The sequence below is a fragment of the Tympanuchus pallidicinctus genome, unplaced genomic scaffold (assembly GCF_026119805.1).
Source record: "Tympanuchus pallidicinctus isolate F22 unplaced genomic scaffold, pur_lepc_1.0 scaffold22, whole genome shotgun sequence".
In the NCBI taxonomy this organism is placed as follows: Eukaryota; Metazoa; Chordata; class Aves; order Galliformes; family Phasianidae; genus Tympanuchus; species Tympanuchus pallidicinctus.
Genome location: NW_026294739.1, coordinates 37,820,418 through 37,839,881, shown reverse-complemented (window position 1 = coordinate 37,839,881; position 19,464 = coordinate 37,820,418). Strand labels below are relative to the sequence as shown.

General features: G+C 36.0%; 1 protein-coding gene across 6 annotated transcripts in view; it reads left to right on the top strand.

The window, feature by feature from the left end:
- TOX3 (TOX high mobility group box family member 3) overlaps positions 1-19,464 on the top strand; it is a 241,351-nt gene that overhangs the window by 93,961 nt on the left and 127,926 nt on the right. For all 6 annotated transcript variants that reach the window (XM_052685225.1, XM_052685228.1, XM_052685226.1 and 3 more), the window contains one exon: positions 3,930-3,974. The gene's annotated coding sequence lies outside the window, so the exon portion shown is untranslated. The remainder of the gene's footprint in view (positions 1-3,929; positions 3,975-19,464) is intronic.

Below are 19,464 nucleotides of genomic sequence, written 5' to 3'. Positions count from 1 at the left end.
ATCCAATGAAAGTAATAGCATTGTGCCAGATGTATAGGGAAGATCTGACATCTCATTTTATGTAGATGATCTGCTAAAGCTTACAGTATCAGAGAGTTCAATTAAGAACTTGTCAAAAAACAGTGCTAATGTAAGGATATTTGGAGCCTTGCATTTGGACTAAAAATACTGTTCAGCCATGAGCATTATTATGGACATATTATGTGGGAAGAATGCATTTTTGTTTGCCTGTAGATGCTAAATAAATTATGAAATTGCCTTTAAATGCTTGTATTACTGAACAAATGCCTGCTAAAAATATTCTGAGAACAGTGTGAGCATGTTGAGATATCCTGTGAAGTCACATAGAAGGTTCTTCTCTTTAAAATGTTTGTGCTGGATATTATTTGTAGTAATATGAAAATAACAGCACTATCTACTTGTACTGTTAAAAAACAGGTCAGATAGCTGTGTGTGAGGCTTTAAGAATACAGCTGTTGTCTGGAACTCAAAAAGATCATCTGGAATTTTAAGTTATCAGAAGATTATTATTCAAGGCTGATTTAACTCAGACTCCCCAAATCCTTTACATTTGTGCTGACAGTCTTTTTGTAGAGTCTGAGTCTGGCGTAGAGTTTTTATATCAGTTCATCTGTGCAAACTGGCAGATTACTACCATGGAACTATGTATGGAGCTGAGTATTTGCTTCAGTGCATTGGAAAAGATGGTGGTAATGTTGGAGTATCATAAAGTTTGTGCCAGGTGGGTCCCACAAGTGCTCACACAAGAAGAGGAAAAACACCTTATGCAAGTTTGTCAGAACCTGTTGAATATGAAACAGAAGGGGACAGTTTCCTGGGTCACATCATTACTGGTCACATGTCACCACTACAGGCTGAAGTCAAAACAGTGGTCGATGGAGTGACCACATCTGAATTCCTTGTTGATAAAAAAGTTCAAGACAGAAGTCTCAGAGGTAAAATAATGTGCACTGTCTTTTGGGATAGGAAAGAGGTGAAAATCCTTCTGGATTTCCTGGAACTCAGACAAACCATCAATTCTGACTGCTACTTCATGATGCTGACTAAGCTGAAGGCTCAAAATTCTAGTCAGACTAGAGGATAAGACAACTTCTCTTTTAATATAATAATACCAGGCCCCATATCAGTTTGAAGATCACAGACCACATTGCCAGTGTTGGCTGGGCTGTCCTACCACACCTGCCGTATGATCTGGGTTTGGTGCCTTCTGTCTTCTTTCTGTTCAGGCCAATGAAAGATGGACTGCATGGGCAACATTTTCCTAGCAATGACACCACTATAGTGGTTGTGAAACAGTGGGCCACCTCTGCTGGTGCAGATTTTTATATGAACAGGACATGCAGGTTCTTGTTCATCACTGGCAAAAAAAAAAACGCATAGCTGATAGTAGTGACTGTGTTGAAAAATAATATTTTGTAGCTGAGAAATTGCGCTATCAAATGGTGTTATAGTGCTCTTTGTGTCTGTTTTATGTTCCATGGAAATAAATAGGAGGCATTATTTTTTGAGCAACCTATGTATAATATAAGTTTATATTTGCTTTATATCTTTGTGTTTGTTGTTTTGGAACTGCTTGAGGTAGGTAAGCCAGCTAAATGGCCATAGTCCATGTGTGGCAAGGAATGAAGACTTCTGTTTATGTCCTAGTTATGCCTGGTTGACTGCAGGTTTCCTGATAGGTAACTTGATAACAGAAGAACAATAGGAAAAAAAGAGAAATCTCAGATCATCCTCAAGGATCTGGCTATAACTAAAGACCTTTTTGGCGTGTACTCTGGAAGGTGTCACATTTCATTTCTTTACAGAGTTTTCCAGGAAACATAAATACTCCAGTCATATTTTGGTAAGGTACGCTCTTATTTTTTTCCTCTTCATTTAGTAATACAGAGTACTTCCAGATGTGTTTGAAGCCAGCATAAAATTGGTGAATCCAAGAAGGCTTACTTGAAGACTTTAAAAGTAAACAGAATGTACAAATATATGGCATTACATTTGTGAAGATTTATGCCTGTATGCTTTGTGTTGATTGTGGCTCCTCTTATCATCTCTTCTGTTTTCATTAGAGAACAGGCTGTGACTTTGGCTCCTAGCCACTATCTTTTGGAAAGGCTTTGTAGAGATAGTATGGCCATCACATATATCTTCATGTGGGCAGCATAGAGAGGGACTCAAATGACGTTTGTATCCTGTATTGAAAAATTATGCTGAATTTGCTTGCTACAGCTGATATTAACTCATCAACAAAGCAGAATTTCAACATAATACAACATCAGGGTCACGCTATTTCTGTACTGTTACCTAAAGAGCGTTACATAAGTTAATTATTACTCATCTTTGACATAATGCAGCAGACACATTTAGCAATTCTTTAAAACTCAATTTCAGATAGTTCAGATCTATTATGTATTTATTAGAACAAAAATGGAAGGAAACAATGTAGCATATACACATACGGTGTACACAGGAATATATTTATATACTGTCCATATAAATATCTAAATTAGACAGCTGCAAACTATTTATATTTTAAAGCATGGAGCTCAAATTGAGACACAGTGGTCATTGAAAGCAGGCAATGCAACCTGGAAATGCGCTGGCTGGAATGGAACAGCTCATTACTAATATGAGACAGAATCTATGCATAAAAATCTAGTAAAGAAACTTCAATGTTTCTTAGGCATTATTGAGATGCCAATCAGTGTTGCATGTGTGTCTGGAATTCTAAATAATTTCCTGTATGTATTTATTCCATATTGTTGATATAAAATATCAGCTGATAAATTCTGTGGCTCTCCAAAAGCATGTGTCTATCTGCTACTGCGCCACTGTCAGTCCTTTGACAAAGGTTTTATGTCAAATAACTGCCAGTTGACTGAGTTCCAGATGGTCACCTGCTTTCTTGGGAGAAAAAACATTCTTGTGGACTTGTTCTGGAGACAGCAGATTATAAAATCTTTTTTCTGCTGAGCGGTGATTTCCTCAAGGCCTGTGCATAGTGTTCAGACTGTTGTGTTAACCCTACTCATGGAGTTTGACTGTTTTTGGTGAAGTGAAATTAAAAATTAAGAACTACTTCTATCAGGATGCTGCTCCCAATTGCCATTTTTATTTGCCTTTATATCTTCACTTCAGAGCAGCCTACTCCAGCCTGGTGCAATGCTGCTTAGTCCTGTAAACTATTTGTCTATATTTTGTAATATTTTTCTGTAAATTGTATGTCCAGTGCACAACATTTACCTCAGGAAAAATAACCCAAGGACAAAAGTGTTTTGTGTATGCTTGACATGAAACATAGTAGGAAATCGGGGCAAAGATGAATTACATTAGAGGGAGTTATATACTTTTCCCCAGATCAAAATGAAGAGGAGATTGGTTTAATCTGTTTTAAAAATAAGAAATCTGTACAATATGAGCAATGTACAATATGAAACCAGAAGTATACTGTATTATGATAGTGTAGAGACTAGAAGAATTCTACTATACCTATCTTTTTTAGTTGCACATATGCATATATATATTTTGTATACCTTATGAAAGATTTTTTTTTTAAATATTGTTTTAGCAAGTCTCTGTATTTTTTACCTTGATTCTTGCATTCCATGCTGTTAGGACAATATCTAATCCGAGCAGTATGGTGATGAACCTGAGAATCGAGATTTTGTACAGGTACTCTTTGCCTGTACTCTGTCCAACCTGAAGGTTAAACTTGATGTGTTGTTTTAAGAGTGTCAAACTGGGGATCTTGTACCAACAATATTAATGTATGAAATGCATGAGTTATTATAGCATGCATTTTAATTGCTCTTCAAATAGGATTACAGCCCTACAATTCATAACAGTATCGGTAAAATTTATTTTATTTTATATTATAAAGCTTTTTTTTGTTTGTTTGTTTGTTTTTTATTTAGGCAAGTGAGAGACCATTATGATTATTTGGACATCAGAGAGGAAATGTAAGTATAATATTAATATCCAGTAGATATTTGTTAACTGATATTGTTGAGCACAAAATAAGCTTGATTAATATGCATCTATTTAGTCTTCCTAAGAATTATGTATCAAAAGATAAAACATCCATATTTGGTACAAAGAATGAGGCTGTAGCTGTATCAGTATCACTTTAATTACATTTTTAATCTTTTCTCTTGAGTATCTCAACTTTCTTTGGTGTCTAGGATTAAACTTTTTAAAAGGAAATAATTAATATCCACATTTGAGTTTGTGAAAACTTCCACCTGAATTTGTGTGCATAATAGAAGAAATAGTCTGAAAAAAGGATGTCAGTTCTTTTCATATTTAGAGTTGAATAGGATGCAAAAAATAGTCATATACTGAGTTTATTTTGTGATCACTTAATACACAAATTAGAGCAGTGTTATTGGGGTCTATTTGGCAGAAATTTGTAACATTACGCAAGGCGGATAAATATGGGTTGAGATAAAGCTAGCCAAAAAAATACCAGTCATGGATGCAGATGTCCCTGCTGAAGTTTTTGCACCTGGGCTATTTGGTATCCAAACTGACCTCATGACTGGCCACAATGGCTGACTTCTCTTCCTGAGCCAAAAGAAGAAGAGGCTTAAGTGGGTCCATATGGCACACAACAATCGACAGCAAAGATGCATTGCCAACTTGGTATTGCAACTACAGTTTGTATTTCAATGTGCTGTGGAATTGGTTCACTATTCACAGAAGAGCAAGTACTGCCAGTAGCTTAATCTATGAATTTATCTAATTATGTCCTAAAAGCACTGGAGAACTGCAGTATGATTTCAGATGATGTGTGATGAAGCCAAAGTCAATTTAACCTGAACTGTGCACATTCCTATTTGTATCTAGAATCAAGAAGTTGAGCTTCTCTTATCTATAGTGACAGAAAATGCTGTATTTTACTGTATTCTAGGAGCAGTTGATTTTTAGGATTTAGAAGATGACAAAGTTTACAAATGTAATATCAAACATGATTATCTGTGACCTTGAAAGGCTTCTTGTTGTTCTTTTCCACTCTGGACTTCATAATAGAATTTATTTCAAAAACAATGATGCACATCTGAAATGAGTAAAAGACCTTTGATATAATTGCTGTGAAGCTAGAAAATCAAATGATATTACTGTAAAATCCTTGCAACAGCCTAGGCAATAACTTGACTATGTTTGAACGCTACAGCTCTGTTTGTTCAGTAGCTGTTCATTATGTAGTTTTATTGGTTATTTTTCCCTTTTATCCCTTGTTGATAGAGGTACTTAACTATTTATGAGTCTCTCCAACGGTGAAGTTTCTATTTCCTGGCTGGAATCCCAAGTGAGAGGAACGTAATGGTACGGGGTAGCGACATCTGCATGTATTTATTCCATTGTGATATCTAGAAAAAGATTTATATATATGAGTCATTCTTTCTACCTGAAAGCAGGGTAAACATAGTTTGGATAAGTACATTGCCTTGTGACTGTGGTGTTCTTGTTGACTAATGGTAGATATGAATCAAACACATATTTGCATTTGATAACCCACACGGACACCTGTCCCTAAGATTATACTTAAACCAGCTGTGCTCAGGGTTAAGGGAATTTCTTTAAATGGTGCCTTTCTGGAGATACTGATTCTGCTTAGATGTGCTGTGATAGTATTTGAAGTACCAGTGGAAAATACAAGGCTGTATCCTATTGCCAAAAATACTCAGCAGATATAGTTTTCCATCAGCTTACTGGAATAAAAATTTTCTAATTACTTTTGATAGCTAAGTAGTATTTATTCTGAAATTTTCTAACATAGAAAAGCATTCCCACCTGCCCTATTTCCAGAAGATATCACTACCGGTTTATTTTTATGAAATTTCACTTTTTTTTACCTGTATGTTACTGGCATAAGCTCACATTTAAAATTTTCAAGTTGTCCTAGAGATATTTTTGCATTAAACCCTTTCATCTTTACATAGAAAAGAATCGCTTCCAAAAATGTACGCTTCTGGTCTGTAAGTGCATAAACCTGCATAAAACACTTTTACTGAGCTGCTGTTAAAAACAGATTTTAAATAATTTCATATACAAATCCTATGCGGTCATGCTGATTACATGTTTATCTGGAATGGAAAATTTGGACTCGCTGTTTTTCTTATAACAAATGTAATTGCCCTCATGCTGCCATCAAATTTTCTCTGAAATTCTTCTGTACCTATAGTTCTCTCTGAAGTACTCTGTGAAGTCTAAAAAATCTCATAGCCTTCAAGTTAAGGTATATAGAAGCAACTGCTGTAAAAAACAGCAGTGAATCCAAACATATGGAAATGTTTGTAATAAAGAACCAAGTCATTAGACATCACTATGTGTGCCTCAGTAGAATCTATACCTATCTTAATATTAATTCAACCAAGCTATTCTCCTTGGAAAATCAAATATAATTTTGAAAGAAACTGTTTTAATCTGGGAAGAATCTTTTCTGATTACATACAACTCACTGTAAAATCCACTTTAGGAATCGACATGGAAAATCATTAAACAATTAAAATTTGTAGGAACAAGACTTGGCCTTGAAAGAAGCTTTCCCATAAGATCGTCATATATGTTTTAATCATGCCCAATCTTGATCAAGTCATAATGAGAAATAAATTCCCTGCAGTGTAAAATTCACCAAATGAATTGTGCTAAAACCAGAGCTAGGGAAAATAACACAGATGGTTGACATGTCTCACAATGACCACAGTAAGTGCACTCTGCCAGCAGGAGAAATCCATGTATACTCCTGGAATATTATGTACTTTTTGTGCTAAATTCCCTGATGATATTTGACTATCACTGCACACCACACACTTGAGATAATTCAGATAATCATTTATAGATAAAAGCAAGGAATATCTACTTTACAGGTAATGTTCCTCACCCACTAGTTCCTCACCTCAGATCTTTAAGTTTTCTAAAGACGATACTAAACTTGGAAGTTCTTAACTTGAGTTGATAACTGCACTCAAATTCTCTTTTAGTAACTAATCTTGTCTTCATTTGCAGACAGCAAGCTTGTCCACAAAGTACTCTTCATTCTCCTTAAAAGTAAATGACTCTTACCCAAATAATGCTTTCTGTGCCGTGAGCATCTTCCACTTTTATTCTCTGTGATTTTAATATCTTAAAAATCACATTTAGCAATTCTATAAAACTAAAGTACTTTGTTTCCTATGGCCTCTAGCACTGTGGAAAGTTTGACTGTCCTCAGTGGCAGCTCTGGAAAGTGTTGATGTTGCTGTACCTTATCCAGAGTCCTCTTTTGTCTGACATAAAGGATGCAATTTCTGGAAGCAGATTTAGGCTGCAGGAAGCGAGATAATGCATGAAATTGAATGCTTTGTACACAGGGGTAAATAGAGGTATCTCTTGAAGAGAATCTGTTCCATTCAGCAATGTACAACCAGCACAGAAGGAGCTCTGTTGGCTCAGGGCTGAAGGAGAACTGATGAACAAAATTTGGGCTACAGGAATTTGACTATGTTTGATATCACTGAGAAGTGTGTGTATGCTGGTCTCCTCTGAGAAACAAATGTAAGGAAATTCTTTGACCTTGATAGCAGTCTGTCTTAGCTTTTGCTTCCCAACAACCCACACCTCTTGTAAAGGGAATCACAGTGCAGCTGGAAAGGGTAATTGTAATGAACATTGCAGGATTCACAATGGAATTTCACAGAAATATGGTAGTAATCTGAGAACCAGCCCTAGTTTGAATAGATATAAGAATGCTTTGTGGGGTTATGTTCATTGCTTTATCAGCTTGCAGGGAAAAGTTCTCCATTTTCTTTTGTGTGTGATTTCAGTACCGTGTGATGTGGGCGATGTTTCTTTTGTCTAACATGTAAAAGCATGGGCTGATGGAAAGAGAGTTTGTCCATTTGCAAAAACTGTAGGAAGGGTCTAAGTGCTTTCTTCTTTTAAGTGGTGGTTGAGGGTGCTTTCTTTATTCATCTAGCAGTGTTAGCCAACAATTGTAATCATGAGTAAGTACAGCATGGCTCTTTTATGATCATCCTTGGAGGGAGTTCAGTGTCCCAAGAAACTGTTTTCTTGAATTGTGTGTTAAGATACTTGCTGCATATTTCAGCCTGAGACTGCTTCAGATGCTAAGCAGCTCTTCAAAGACTGTGAAAAATACAGTGGTAGAAGAAACAATTAAATGTGCTAATAGTTATTAATTTAAAGGCACCCATACCAAAGTCAATGTATGCTTATTTACAGTTCAAATGTTTCGGTAGCTTTATGTACCTTGTACTCTTTGTGGACTGTGGTTAGGCAAAGAACAGCTATAAAATAGTTTGATAAAATATTTCTTTAGCATGAATTTAAAAGAAAAAACAGTCTCACAGAATATTCTGCAAAGTGACTGGAGTGTCAGTCCAAGTATTTCTACCAGCAGTTCATGAGCGTTGTCCATTGTCACTGTGGTAGTATCATCCTGACCTTTCCTCAGACCATCTGGTATGCTTTTTGGATGGATGTTGCTGCTAACAATGCCCTGGTTCAAGCTGATCCTGGAGTGCAATTTAGGCATTGTTCACCAATGATTAATCAAGAAGAGGTTACATAATGAAGCCAGCATTAAAATGTATGGGCATGTGGCAAATCAGATTGAATGGCAATATCTCAGAATATATAGCATCATATTGTTGGGTTTCTTTTGTGGTTTTCACTCTCCTGGGGACCTGAGTATAGACTGTGACATGCTGAAAGCTCTGTTTATTTTACATTTTAAATGATTAGTGGAAGATTAAACTTTCATGCTAACTGAAAAATATAATGAAAATGCTAAATTCTGGGCTCCCTATCTAAATATTATTAGCTTTTACATGATGTATTTGGTTCTTTTGTTCTTGCTGACTCACAGTCCGTAGCCTTTCTTGTGTTAATGCATTTTAATCCCCTGTATAGAGTCTCTCAACAAAAAGACATTTTGATATAGTAGTGGAAAGGAGAAGAAGAAATATCCTAAACAGAGAAAATGATGCAGGGTTATTATTTTTAGCTACTTTCATCAAATATAAATGCTATCAAGAGCAGTGAAGAAATGAATTAGAAAAAATGGCTGTAATTTTTCAGTTGCAGATGGGAAGTTAAAGCTAGAATACATTAGGTAAAAGCGATGCTGTATATGTGTGCATTGTATGCTTACTTGTATTTGCTTCTGTCCTGCATTAAGGTCAAGCCCAGTTACTGCAAATTTCCAGACAAACCTCTGAATTCCAGGGAGGAGGAAAAAAAGCAAACCTGTAGGATAGTATCTATATCCTTGCTCTATTCTCAAAATGTCTAAAGGTTCTCAGGTATTAAAAATTTTTAAATAGCACTATTGTCCAAACAAGTAGTGATGCAGATTTTCCAGACCAGTTGAACTCCCCCAAAAATTTCGATACTTGCAAAAGACTCCCCGTTTCTAATCTGCAAAGAGTTTGAATTGACCAAATGCTTGTCTTTACAGCAGAAATCCTCTATCTTTGTAGCTATTAAAAATAATGGAAATGCTAGTCATTGCAAATGCAAATTCTGGTGAGTCAATGGATCTTTATTTGGGGTGAGGGGAAAGGGAAAGGAAGAGAGGAAATGAAATTTACTACTTTTGTTTCTGTTGTAGACTGGATTGTTACTTCTGAGGGAACCTGATTCTCTTTCAGTTTTTCAGTTATCTAGTTGGATGCATAACTAGAATTGGAGAGAGAAAAAAAAAAAGCAATATCCTTTGCTGGTGTAATTTTAAGAAGAGGAGCGATTGGAAAGTATGGTTCTTCCCTTAAAACAGCACATCTGATGTTTTTACTCAAGGAGGGCCAAGAGATTGAACCATGTCACGGAAAGTCTGAGATATAATAAATTATATGCTTTTAGATGTCTGCTATTTTTTTCATAATATAGCCTTCCATTGACTTTCACTAAAATTTTCCTACACTTTCCACTCTGAGACATCTGCAAAACATTCTAAAAGATAAAATCTCCAGGGTGTATATATCCCAAATCCAAAGCAATATGAATTTTAGTTAATATATCTTATTCCAAGAAATGTTTTTCATGTAATCCTTCATGAAAGACTTAGTTGTTGGATGTGAGATTCCATCTTCTTTAATATGCAGCAAACACCCAGCATGTTTTATTCAACGAGTCAGATCAGTAGTGTATTCAGACTATAAATTTGTACATTATGTACAGATAAAAAAAAAATACAATGCTAAGAAACTGGAGAAGAAATTTCCAGTTGAATTTTTTTTTTGTTTGGGTTTATAAAAATAACTGTGGTGCATCAATTACTCCCTATTGCCATGGATACAAGCAATACCTTATTATATAACTGTACAGCTGTGCTTGGCTCTAATATGAAAAACAGATTTTTTTCATCTTTCCATTTCATAGTTACTGAACTGAGATAATAACGTCTCCTTTTACCTATGAATGTATTCCATTCCTTTACTATTCTCCGAAGTATTATTGATTAGAATTTCATTAAGGCATTTATAATAAAATCTATAGTAAATGTTCCTGTTCTCCTTCAAAGACGCTGCTGTTGAAGGTCGTTCTGTTACATACAAGGGCTGCTCTGAAAGTAATACCTCCTATTTTATTATGTTGACCTGCAATGTCAGAGGCAGATTACGGTGGTATGGCAGTAGAGGTTGAACCTTCCCACCAGTATTCTGTTGTATTTTGCTGCCATGTGACAATTGACAGTCTGCCAAAATGTCTGACTTGGGAGTGCGTATGAAGTGAAGTTGTGTCATTGGATTCCTCCATGTGGAAAAATGACACCTGTTGACATGAATTGAAGCTTGCTGAATGTTCTGGAAACCAAACAGTGGATGTGAACACAGTGAGGATGATGGGTGATGTGTTCTAGCAGTGTCAACAACAGTGCAAAAGACAAGTCACATTCATGACAGTAATGCAGATGTTTACAAGTGTAGCATACAGAATCTTGCTCATCGGTCATTAAAATCAATAGCTGATGGTGGTGACCACGTTTGAAGAAGTGTTACATAGTTGAGAATTTGATCTATCAAATACTGTTAGTCTTCTCTTTGCATCTGTTGTAGTTTCTATGGAAATGAGTGATAGGCATTACTTTCAGAGCAACCTACGTATTACACAAACAGCACAGTTATGGACCAGATGAATGAAATGAAGGTTAAAAGGTCAAGCATTCAACAATAGTAGAACATCCAAATTGTTCATTTGTGCTATGTTGTCATCTTAAATCAGATAAGTGCATTTTTTATATAGTATTTATTTCAAGCTGTTAAAGAAACAATTCTGTAAGAAAATTATAAATCTGGTCTAATTTGAGAAGAGTATATAATTCTGGTTGGCTTTTTTTTTTTGTAGAAATTGTCACTGCAGCTTAGAAACTAGATTAAACATTTCTTCACAAGCCTCGGTGGTAATGTGTCCATTCTACAGCTATGGATCTGAGATCTTTGCTGTAAGATTTACACACTTGTAAATCGTTCCATTAAGGTTCTCCGTGATCCAATTTCTCACAATACATGACTGAATGTGAGGAAGTTAATAATAGTATTGTTCCTGCAGACCTGTCTCAGAGCTTGAGCTCATGCTGAAACTGAGCTTCTGAGGTGGTGGAGCATGCAGTTAGCAATGTACTCTAGAAAATTAGGCCTAAAAACCAGAACAAATCTTGCTAATCAAGATGCAACATACTGGCCTGTTGTGCAAAAGCAGGGTAGCATGGTTCTTGAGCAACTACCCTGTCCTTCAGTTCGTGCATCCTCACTACTGTACCATCTTCTCAATTTCCACTGCTGTTGAAATTCCCTTTATTTTCTAATATGTGACTGTTTATACTTGATCCACACCTCTCATTTGTATGATAGATTTCAGCTACGGTAGCATATGTGTTGGTTATTATCTCTTGGCTGTGTTAGCTATAATGTTTGAGTGGTCCTCACTGAATTAAATTAGTGTAATAAACTATATTTTGATATCACTGGTGATAAATGGAGTCCTTATAGAATAAGTGCTTATAGAGTTCAGAGAAAATCTGAAGGCATTACAACCAAGAACATATATTGAAACAATGACAAACTTTTACATCTATTTGTTTGTTTAGTTATGACAAGTTACGTGGCCTGTTAGGATTTTTGTCAACGTCAATTTATGCCTTCAATCATTGGAAGAAATAATTACATATACCTGATGGCTTTATGTTAATGTGGCTGTGTTGCAGTAGAGGTCAGTGGAGATTTTAACTGAAGAATTTTGCTTTCAGTTACTAGTCCTTTTCGGTAAGTTATTGGGCTTGTATGGGGAATGTCTGTTCTGAAGTGCTTGTTCTGGCCCATCCTAGTCTGATGATTAGGGTTGCTGCAATGCTACATTTTATGCATAAAACATTTTATGCTGAGCAAGGCAGGAGATCTCTTCTGGTGCTGTTGTTAAGGAGGGACTGGACTCTTTGGGTTATCATTTATTTCTTTCGTCTTACAAGTCTTGTTTCAATTTCAAGTACCCAGATCCCTAAGCTATGTATATTAACTAAAGGTAAACTTTAGTGTTTTTGAGATCTTTTAGGCTTTACAGGCTTTTGGTTTTTTTCTTCCCTGTGAAGCTTAACAATTGCAAACCCCTCACCCCACTGTAGTTGAAGGGATAAAATGTGTGGAAGATCTGTCCTTCCAGTGTCACCTTCTTAGAAAGAACTAAACACAAAGCAGGTGTTTGTTTGAAGCCGTGTTTTAAAGCGCCCGTTGTGGATCTGAGAATTGTTTTAAGCATATAACAGTTTGCTGCAATTAGACACCAGCATTATCGTTTCAATTAGCCTTGGGCATAATCTTTCCTCTCCTATTTAGATCACACATCAGCACCAGTAGTTCATGCTGCACTTGTAAGTAATACGCAATAAATTTATTCCACTCTTTCATTTGTTCCATTTTAATGCCTATTTGACGCACTATTTAAAATGTTTCATTTTACATAGAGTAATTATTCATATATTAATTGTGCACTCATCTTTACTTTAGTGCCTTATCTGATTTTGCAGAATACAAGTCTGTATGTTACTGACTTCCAATTCTGTTACACACTAAACAAAGCCATTATGAATCCTGTTTATAATGGTACCATTAAAAATGATGTGCTGTCAAGAATATCTCATAATGATGGTAGAGAATGTGTATTTTCAAAGATATTTAATGACTATATGGTTTTAAAACTGCAATGGAATACTTTTAATGGATTCCAATATAATAAATCAATCATGACTTGCTTGACTTAGCTGCATTATATTTGTTCTAACTGTGTGTTATGAAAAACTGCACAGCTGACTCTGGAATATTTTCCCCCTCACAGCCTGTGCACATTTTTCAGGTTTAGATCATATATATGTATTTATTTGAAAGATCATTTACTAGATGATATTTTTTTTTCCACCAAATTTGTTATGTGGTTAAATAGGAACAATACACAGCACAACGTGCAATTTTAATTCAAAGTGATAAATGTTATTAGAAAACCTGTGAGCTCTCTTAAGGGAGAGCTTAAAGTATTCCTAACGGGTGAAATACTGTGAATAGTTATTAGATACTTCAGATGATTCCCAGTGCAACTGAAGTGCTGCAATTGCATGGAACACATATTGAGAACATGAGGGAACCAATGCCTACTGCTGCAGCAGCAAGGAAAAAGAGTGACCCCAGAAGATATTCTGGAGGCAGAATCCTTGCTAGGTCCAAGACTGTGGAATTAAAGACATTGGAGATGAGATTTAAGGATGCTGTTCCATCTCAAAGATATTTTTGCAGGTTCTGAGCTTACTGATTACTTTCCATAGAAATTATACTTCTTGGAGTGAATAGTAGACGCATCTGTTTTGCTACCTCATTCTCTGTTGTCTAATGACGGATTGAAATGGTGGACAAATGGTTCAGGTTAGCGGAAGATGGAAATCTTTCCCTTGTTGTAGGTGTGTAAAAACAAAATAGAAAAATAGTATTTAGGTCTGGGGACATTTGTAGAAATGAGTTACAGCAGCGTATTGCTAAAAAGCACATAACAGAAGCTGGAAGAGTATGAAAAGATGAGTACACAAACATGATCAGCAGAAGAAATAATGAGTACACAAAAATGATCAGCAGAAGAAATAGAGCAATGACCAGAGGACAGGATTTGCATAGTGAGGCAGAATGGGATGGAAGTTTCCCTTCTCTTCTCTTCTCTTCTCTTCTCTTCTCTTCTCTTCTCTTCTCTTCTCTTCTCTTCTCTTCTCTTCTCTTCTCTTCTCTTCTCTTCTCTTCTCTTCTCTTCTCTTCTCTTCTCTTCTCTTCTCTTTCTCTTCTCTTCTCTTCTCTTCTCTTCTTTCTCTTCTCTTCTCTTCTCTTCTCTTCTCTTCTCTTCTCTTCTCTTCTCTTCTCTTCTCTTCTCTTCTCTTCTCTTTCTCTTCTCTTCTCTTCTCTTCTCTTCTCTTCTCTTCTCTTCTCTTCTCTTCTCTTCTCTTCTCTTCTCTTCTCTTCTCTTCTCTTCTCTTCTCTCTCTTCTCACTTCTCTTCTCTTCTCTTCTCTTCTCTTCTCTTCTCTTCTCTTCTCTTCCTCTTCTCTTCTCTTCTCTTCTCTTCTCTTCTCTTCTCTTCTCTTCTCTTCTCTTCTCTTCTCTTCTCTTCTCTTTCCATCCACTGATAAATGAGTGTGAGTATGGCCGCTGGACAAGAGGATGTATAAGAGAATGTCATGGTTTTCAATATAGGAGCGGCCTGTAGAATATGTAGTTTTCGAAGTCTCGCATTAGAATTAGCTTTTATAATGTTTGTTCTTTGACAATCTGACTGCAAACGTTCAACAGCACTGAGATTCTACTTCAGTCTGGTGTAATGTTAGTCCTATGGGTATAGATTGTTTCTTTTCCTATGCACCTGGTAGTCTCCTGACACAAAAGCCATTCATTTGGGTTTTATGATGTATGGAGAACATAGGATTTTAACAAAAATTATATCAAGATACATTAGATTTCTTCTGGCTTTACTTCTCCCTGAGAAAAAAATGAGTTGCCACGTAATCATTTATTTTATTGTCAGGTGTTTTTGTGGAACTTATTTTTTGTGAAATTATCTCAGCTTTTGACAATTACAGATGAGTTTTGATAGGATGGTGATGATATCAATGCCTCTCATAAGCAATTTAAATCAGCACAACTTAGTTTACTACATTTCCAATTCACTGGACCTCGAGACAAAGGATGTTAATTTCTAACCATGCTTTGGTCACGTGAAATAATTTGCAGAGAGAATCAGTAAAAATGTCATAAATACTATTTAGCATGTTTTGTAATCTTTGGCCAAAAACCAAGAACTTGAGAGGCTGCTATGTATTTCGACACAAGATCTAATTCTTAGGTATCTAGGTATGGTACAAATGAGCTACGAGATGTGCACTTGCTGATGTGTTGGTGGTATAGCCATGCCCCATATTTTCATCGTCACTAGGGTACTGTAGGGGAAGGGAGGTGAAGAAATTAATGTCCCTTATCTATTTCACCAACACCAGCAAGGAGAGAATTATTTGAGAAATGAATCAGAGAATGATACGAGCTCCTTATCAACAGCTGTCTGCTTCATGATGCACTGATAGAAAACCTTTCTCAAATATATCACTGGTTGCAAATAGCGTATATGTATGATATTCTGGATCTCAATTTTCTAACTCAAAACTCTGTACTGTACCGTCAGTATTTTTAGTTTCTGAATGACAGCAACAATGTTCCCTTCCCAGATATGCTCAGACTGCCAGCATAACGTTGGTGTCATACATTTTTCAGATGTCTAGTGTCTTCCTCAAGGCAGAAAATAAACAGAGCCCCAAGAAAGTAGTAAGAAAACAACGAACCCTAAACCAACTCTGAATATTCAGTTCTTTGAAAATGAAGAAAGCTGAAGTAGATTCTCCTGGTATCTACTGTTGCCTTGACTTGTCATACATTTTGCCAGAAAACATTTACCAGACTAGTTTCTTCAAGAAATTTGATTATATTTTCTAGTGGAAACAGTGTTGTGAGTGTTAAAGAGAATGATTACATCTCTGATGAAAGCCACTTTTAGAGCCTCACACCTGTAACTTTAGACAGCTTGCAGGGTTGATTTTTTTTTTTTCTTCTTATTAAAGCAAAACCTGCTTTTGGAGCTTGTTGAATTTTTTATTTTCTGTACTGTTAGCTCCATAAATTGTTGAGGTATATCAGATTAGGCTGTGACATCCCATGGAGTCTAACTGAAATGCTCAATAATCATGTTCTTTTTGTAGGACAGCCCACTGATGGTAATCTGTTTTAAAATTCATTCAAATATTCTGGCCAGTGTGAGATTTGGCCATATAGCTGAACAGGAGAGATAAAAATTGAGTGATGTGTACATGTGCACAATTTAGTTAAGAGCAAACCAATAATGCTTTAAATCATCGTTTTAAGTTTATTTCATTTTTATGTAAGGATACTGTTTCCATCTGAATTAATGAGTTATTTTAGAGTATAAACTTTTCTTTCTACCTAATGGTATTTTAGCATACAAAAATCTGTTTAAAGCTAAAAGAGTTTGAGAAAATAAGGAATGTGATTTAAGATTACTGTAGTTTTGTTGGAAATTTTTATGGAAGTTAAAGAAAGGAGATGCATTTGTTTATTACAGCCCCTCTCTCTGTCCATAACTTCAGATACGTGCTCTGTTTGCCCATACTGAACTGGATACACTTGTGCCCTCTTTCCTGCATGGTTATTGTATCATCACTTCTTCGAGAACAGTTAATCATGTAATTGTTCTCCAACTATTTAATTTGGAGTGATTTGAGTTTATCAGAGACATGTTAGCGTCTAACTAATTTTTGATTGAACCAAAGTTAGAGATGGAATATGTAAATTATTATTCTGGACCAGCTAAGAGGGTGGGAACCTTTTAAATTGGAACAGTATGTGTGAACAGCTGCAGGTATTTATCACTTGATTGTCATGTATTTTTTTCCATTTACAGAATGAAACACAGGTTGTTGACTAGGGTGTAATCTGCACTTTCATTGTAGAAGTCGTGTTATGGTTACACATGTACCAGAAATGCACTGTAGTTAATGACAGTCATGCACTCTGACCCATATGTTTTTTTTCTTGCTTTGTCTGGAAAAAAAATCTAATTACAAAACCACATTAAATATCAAGTGATTAGAATCCAAATTAACATTAGGCTATTAGCCAAAAGCTTCTAATGCAGTGGCTGAACTTTGCAAGAAGATTTTAATAGAGGCTTGACTGCCTTTATCATGGATCTTTTGCATTAAATTTACATTAAACACATTATTAAGCAAAGCAATAATTCTGTGACATAATTCTGATTAATAATGTAAGTACTGAACAGTGAACTCAGAGGAAAAGTTCATTCTTTTTGTTTTGGTTATCATTCAAGGAGACAAACCAGGTTCATGTGTTTGTGGCATTCAACTACAGCTATGACTCGGACTTAGGATGCACGAATATTTTTGGCTGGTTAAAAAATAAACAAACAAATAAATATACATTTTAAATGATCTCATTAAGAATCTTACATTCACTGGTGTTTGCCAGAATGCTACATCAAGAGTACCACTTTCTCATACCGTTTCTTAATGGTGCCACTGATTTGAAAGACCAGATTTTCAAAGAAGTTGAGAAACTTACAGCTTCCCTCAATGAGCTCTGAAAAGAATTTTAACACAACTCACAAGTATGTGGCAGGCCTTTTCCATTTGTGAGAAGAACACTGTTCATTAGTTTCATGGCAGGAACAATGTGTCAGTGTTTTCCAGTATACCAGGTTAAGATAGGAGTTTTCTTCAGTAGTAATAAATGAATATTGAAAATTATTATGGTTTTATGCATTTGTATGTAAAAAGCTGTTGGGAACCAAGAATTCTTCTTCAAAAAGCTTAGAGATTAATGGATTTTAAATGGTTGAGAAACATTGACCTGTATAATAACAGTGGGGTCATTTGTTTCCTCCTAATTAGATTCACAAACAGCCAGCTGAATTGGCAGGAAACCATCTGCTAAAAGGAAGATTCATACATTTCATCTGTCTAGGATTAAAACGACTCCTTGCAACTCAGATACAATCGCCTATAGACAGATCTGTGGCCCTAGACACTTGTTTGATAGCAGACACATCAGTATGTGAAAGATAAAACAAAGCTGAGTTGGTCAGTACGTAGATGTATGTTAGAAAGCGGAGAATCCACTTCCAGGAGTTCCTTCTCCTGAAGGAGAAGACAAGATGGATTTGCAAGACAGCAAGCCAAGATGGCAGCAGTTCTGCCTGTGCACAAAGCACGTTTCATGCTGCGGAACTTGGCGGGCAGAAATACAGCATCTTTAAGCTGAGGGCTTAAACGGTGTGTTTTTAGAATTACTGACTTAGGTTTGAATGCCTAAATTGCATTTTAAGTCTTGTTCAGATCTAGGGCTGATGCACTGTTGGTCTAGGTCACATACATATCCAAGATACATATCACCAGAGGGCAGTACTAAACTGGGAACTAAAATTTTATTTTCACATGTAATTCATGTGTGTGCGGAAAAAAGCTGCTTTTGTTCTGCTTCAGATATTACTATTTTAAAGCCAGCTTTTTTTTATTTAAGACTTACGTATTTCTGGTTTTAAAAGCCATGAGAAACATGGTGCTTTTAATTAGGGTGAGGAAAATATCTGTGGAACATTACTTTTTGGAGTCCAGAAAAAAGTATTTGCTGTCAATTTCTCAGGCACCAAAATATCTTTTGTTAATATTTCTCGTGAACATGTCAAGATTCAAAAACAGATTACTTGACAAGTTTTTCCAGTCTGTGCTTAGCCTCCCCAGCAGCCCAGGTGACTGAGAAGGCAAGCTGCGAGCATGGCCTGTGCTGCTCATCCAGGGAATTAGCAACCTTGCTTTGAAAGCATGGCCTGTGTCACGTAGAGAGGCAGGCCTGGCACACAAAGAGTTACTGTAATTTGCATCAAAATGCCAGTAAAGTGCAAACGCTGCTTCATTAATATGAATGAAGTTCACAGTATATTTACAAATTACACAAAGCCCCCCATTTAAAAATATATATATTTGATGCAAGTCACACACTGTGTGTATGTGAAGCTGTTTCTGATACTGGCATAACATGGCATGACAATAAGTAAATATAATGGTTGTCTTCATCTTCATTGACACAGGAACTTAGATTGGGCACTGACAGTAACAGATGTAGTGCTGGATATTAGTTGAAATGAACTCCAGTATAGTATATCATGGTAATAGGCTTTGTCAATATGAAGCATGCTGTAAAAGCAGGAGCTTAAATCTGCATGAAGAAGGGAAAAAGGGGTCAGATTGAAAAGGACGTGTCTTTAGTGGTGATATGAGGCTTGTGCATTTCTAGGAAGCATCATGCACATAGATGTGAAATAATGAGATGCTGAAGCATTGAAA